The 5,134-nt window shown below is 36.7% G+C and overlaps 1 pseudogene; it reads left to right on the top strand.

Annotated features, from left to right (window-relative positions):
* Positions 1 to 4,460, top strand: part of LOC108976663 — a 5,213-nt pseudogene extending 753 nt beyond the window's left edge.
* Positions 4,461 to 5,134: the final 674 nt, after the last annotated feature.

Genomic DNA, 5,134 nt, shown 5'->3' with positions numbered 1-5,134 from the left:
GATGGTAAAGAAATATGAAATAAGAACACAAATCTTAACCTATCAAAGAAACAACCGCAAACACAATAACTAGGAAAAGCAGTTACAAACTCATAAATCCGTAAAATACAGCATCTTATTTTACGCACGTAAAACCAAACATATGTACATACCAAAGTATGTTTAAAACCAAAGCTGTTTTCAACATTTATACATGTAACAGCATATAAGTCATATTAGGCAAAATATTCGCCTAGGGGGCCCAGGATGTTTAAATGAGCTAAGCATCCACCCACTCTACCCGGGAAAACTGGCGCACCCTAATAAGGCAACTTAATTCATCACATCTGATGACACAAACACAACTCACCATACCTATTCGACGATATTCGACGCGATATATTATATACAAAGGGTAATTTTAAATAAATTGTAGCTTTTTTAAATCCACAACTCTTTTTTTCATTTAAAAGTCTCGCGCGAGTGTAAGTGCATATTGAGTCAAGAGTGGTTTGCATTCCCCGAAATAATGGGGTTGTTAATTGTTCATACTTTATGGGGTCTCCGACACTTCCTTTTGGGTGCTAAAAACTTCATGACAAACTTAATAAACAGTGTTCAGGGTATACAAATTTGATCAGATAATAGAACTGCAGACTAAAAATTCAAGCAGCTTAAACCGTATATACCGATCAATAGGGAATAATAATAAAACTGTTGGAATAGGTTTAAGCAATTGTAAAAGAGCAACTCTCAAGTTTGAACCCAAAAGACCATATAACACCAAAAATTTTAATTAATAAGTATATTATTTACTTAAAGATACTGGTTGTGAAATATACTTTAAATAGCTGAATTTATAATTTATTTATCAGGGCGATAATGTGATATGCGCATTAAACAGCGGAACGGTTCCGATCTGAAACACCGTACTTCTTGCCAAACTGTCAAGAATCACGTCCTACTCCCTGTTGTTAAGCTCCCTCTGCTAAAAAACGCAGTGTTGCTGCAAATTGAATTACAGGTGGAATCGTCGAGGGCTACAAATGTGGTTCAATGATATTCAACACCATAAGAAATGCTTTCTGTAAAGTGGACGTGTAAAGTAACACACTAGTAAATACAAGCTAAGTTCCACTTACGATTCTCCTGGGGCATCAAGTGGTTTTCTGTGATCTCTTAATATTTTTATTTTAATGGCTTAGGACGAGTATGCTTCAAGATAGGCGTTGCTGCACACGCATCATAACATTGAAGTCACTGCAGAAGAAGTTCTCGAAAGATTCTCAAAACTTAGCCCCATCGATTTTTATTGTGAAATTTTTCTATTCAATACAGGAACTGTGGAAAACTTGTTTGATATTAAACGGCTCGGAGAGGTTTTCCCGATCCTGACGGAACTTCTGGTATTTCTTAATGTCAGTTTACACATCCGCATAAAGGCAGCTCTTTTTCGTGCTGTTAAAAGCTGCTTTGATATCGACGAAGAGGTGCGTGTATCGATCCTCTTTTCAAGGGTTTTCCTAAGATTTGGCGCATGATGAGTATCTGGTCAATTGTTGTTTTTCCAGGAGTGAAGGAGGCTTGTCTGCCTTTTTGTAAATAGGCAGAGCACATTTAAATTMTAATCGTCGGGCATATTTAAATAGCCATATTAAGCTCGGCCAGAAATTCATCGGCCCCCACCGCTTTGTTGTTCTTTATATGGGTATTTGCTATTCATACTTCCTCATGGTCGAGCAGTGGAAGGTCTGCTCCATCGTCATCGATTATAGAATAGGATTCACCATCTTCTGGGTTATGATTTTACTGCCATTCAGCAGGCTAGAGAAGTTTTTCCTCCATAATTTCAGTATGCTCTTGTTTTCAGTAACTAGATCAACTCTGGGTTTCTGCAAAATTATACTCTGRTCTTGAAACCTTCTGTTAGCCGCCGCATCTTTGCGTGCAATTTCCGAGCATTAGCCCTGTCGGCACATTTCGGTCTCTCTCTATTTTTCTGCAAATGTGTTCCGCTTCTCTCTTCAACTCTCGGTATCTATCCCATTCCGCACGTGTTGCGGTCGACTCTAACGTTGCGATGTAAGCAGACTATTTTATCTCCACTTCGACACGGCTCCTCATCGTAACAGCTGTTCTTTTTCCTTTTCCGGTAACCAATGGTTTCGTTCTCAGCTGTGCGTAAATGCTGTGCCACAGTTTCCTTATACCGTGTTGCTGATGAGTGCTCTCAGAGAGCAGAAGTACAAGTTGAGTAGAAAATCGTTYGGCTGTCTGTTGTAATTGCAGCTTCTCGTCGTCGACYTTCCTTGTGTTTGTTGATGTACACAGCGGCGTGTGATTATCTTGGCTGCAACAAGATAGTGATCCGAGTGGAGTGAAGATTCTTGTCTTCCGTCTATCACAACATGATCGATCTGGTTGGTGGTTTTTCGATCCGGAGACAGCCAGGTAGCTTGATGAATCTTCTTATGCTGGAATCTAGTACTACAAATAACCAGCCTCAACATATTTGGAGATATTTCTTCGTGGAGGCTGAATTTACCGACCGTTGTGCCAAAGATACCTTCTTTGAATACCCTGGCGTTAAAGTTGCCAAGAACAAGGGTCGGCTTTAGTATACCGTCCCAGGATTCCAGTTATAATATAATGGGTATGGTCGGATAGAGGAGATTCTCCAGATCACGAATATATATGGTTATAGCCACAGGAAGCTTATAGTATTTGAGTTATTCGCGATTAAAGTTGAAATTTTGCAATATTTTAATTACATTTTTCTCTATTTAAAATTAATTTTGCACTTAAATTTTTCAATTTTATATACACTAAAACATTACTTATTCATTTGCACACATTTATTTTATATAATATAGTGCAAAAATTGCTTTTAATGTACATTTAAATTATTGTTGAAATATTATTATTTTAGAATAACAAGTGAATTACAAACTGCCAAATAATCAGTGTTACCATACTAAAATATTTTACAAACTAAAACAAAAAAATTATAAAGAAATATTATAYCCTAAATATAGGAAACATAATCGTTGATAAGCAATAAAAAATATATCAAAAACGCAAAAAGGAGTTCTACGCGAAGAAGTAGCAATGTCATAGAGGGTATAATAACCACTCTAACATCAATGCGATCTAACGGATGTAAATACTGCTACTTTTAAAGCAAAGTACCGTTGCTTTTTTTGTCATTTTTATAATTACTTCGAATTTGGAAAATAAGCTGTGTGGACGTACTCAATATAATTTCTATTAAAATTATTCAAATATTTTTGAAGAAAATGGAAAATAATTCATCAGGTATGACAAATTAAATATTGAAAATAATATTTAAATCGTGTTTCTAATTCGTTACAATTATACAWATGTATGTAGATATGCAAGAACAAGCGATTATTCGTGTTCCTAAAATGAACAAATTGAGAGTGTCGGAGGTGAAAGGAATATGGAACATTCCCAAAATATTCCACACATTCCAATCGAGGGAGAGTTGTATATCTTTTTGCAAAGAGGAGGGTCTAATTGCTAAAGAAAATACTTGCAAGATGCATAGACTGCCGATGGTGMTCTYCGTGCCGAAAAGGATCTTGCCGAACGCKTTCGGCGATATCTCAATCCATGGSCACCTGGTTGGAAAATGTGAAAATACCTTTGCCACAAGTTTTTTATCTAATGTTTTGCWACGCCTCGCACTGGTCGCACGAGGTAGTTAGAAAAAACAGCATTGTCAGGGAACCTATTTTATCTAGCGCTACCATTTGTGACTGGTATAACTACTGTCGCGAAGCGGTAGTTTTATACCAAGTGGAACATCAGGAAGCGGTAGGTAAAATTGGTGGCCATGGCAAAAACGTGCAAATCGATGAAAGCAAATTTGGGAAGAGGAAATTTAATAAAGGTAAGGTTAAAAATATACAATATGTCTTTCTCATTTTAGGCAGGAGTGTGGAAGGTCACTGGTTGTTGGGGATGGTTGAGGATGGGAGCGACGACCTGCGGCTGGAGGTATGCCCAGGAAATGWTAGGTCTGCGGAGGTGCTCATACCCTTGATTAAAAAGCATGTTGCGCCAGGAACTATAATAAGCACTGATTGCTGGAAGGCGTGCGTGGTTTGGCGAATCACGGGTATGAGCACCGAAAAGTAAATCATAGCGATACGCAGCGTATAGAATCCCAGTGGCGTGTAATCAAAAGGTTTTTTGCGAGGGGCAACCACAACAATCCCGAAAACTTCGCGTATTTAATTGTTTAGTATGTTTGGCGGAAAATGTGGCCAACAAACACGAAGATCCTTTTGTGAGTTATTAGAGGCAATAAAATTTATATACAAGCCTTAATAAACATTTGTTTTATTAAAATTAAATAATTTCTTTATTCTTTATCTTTTCTATTCTCTTATTTGGTTTATAATCTGTTTATTTCTTTTAGTTCCACGCAAAAAAGAGTTCAAAGCGAAAAAATCTGATACATCCCGGTGTTGGACCGACCAGGGTTATTTTTTTTTTTTTGAAGAGCGGCCGAAGGCCGCCCACGCAAAAAGAGTTCTACGCGTAAAATCTGATACACCCAGGTGTTGGACCAACCAGAGTTATTTTCTTTTATAGGTTGTTGATTCTCGTATTTGGGGTATAATCTGTTCACTTTATTTCATTTAGTTATCTTACAAATGATGTCGATAAGGTAACACTGATTATTAGACARTTTGTAATTCATTTGTTAYTCTAAAATAATAATATTTCAACAATAATTTAAATGTACATTAAAAGCAATTTTTRYACTATATTATATAAAATAAATGTGGGCAAATGAATAAGTGATGTGTTAGTGTATATAAAATTGAAAACCCGACCCCTTATTGGAAAGAGGAATGATCGAACTTTTTAATAAACCCCCCTCGACCCCCTAGAGCCCCTATGGACCTGTAGGGAGGCCTTTGAAAACGACCAAAAATCAGTGTTTTTGCTCATTTTTCCTTACAAACTGAAAGCAATGCAACCCARCYAACATTTTTGTATGGACAAAAAATCAAAATAAAGAAAGCCAAAATGTTTCAGTGCAATGTATAAACATATTTAATTGCATCTATTAAAGATTGAAAAGCATCTTTTGCTTGTTTTTKAATAGATCGGCGCCACATAT

Source organism: Bactrocera latifrons, unplaced genomic scaffold, assembly GCF_001853355.1.
Source record: "Bactrocera latifrons isolate USDA-ARS-PBARC rearing strain unplaced genomic scaffold, ASM185335v1 scaffold_793, whole genome shotgun sequence".
Classification (NCBI taxonomy): Eukaryota; Metazoa; Arthropoda; class Insecta; order Diptera; family Tephritidae; genus Bactrocera; species Bactrocera latifrons.
This window is presented reverse-complemented; position numbering and strand designations above follow the sequence as displayed.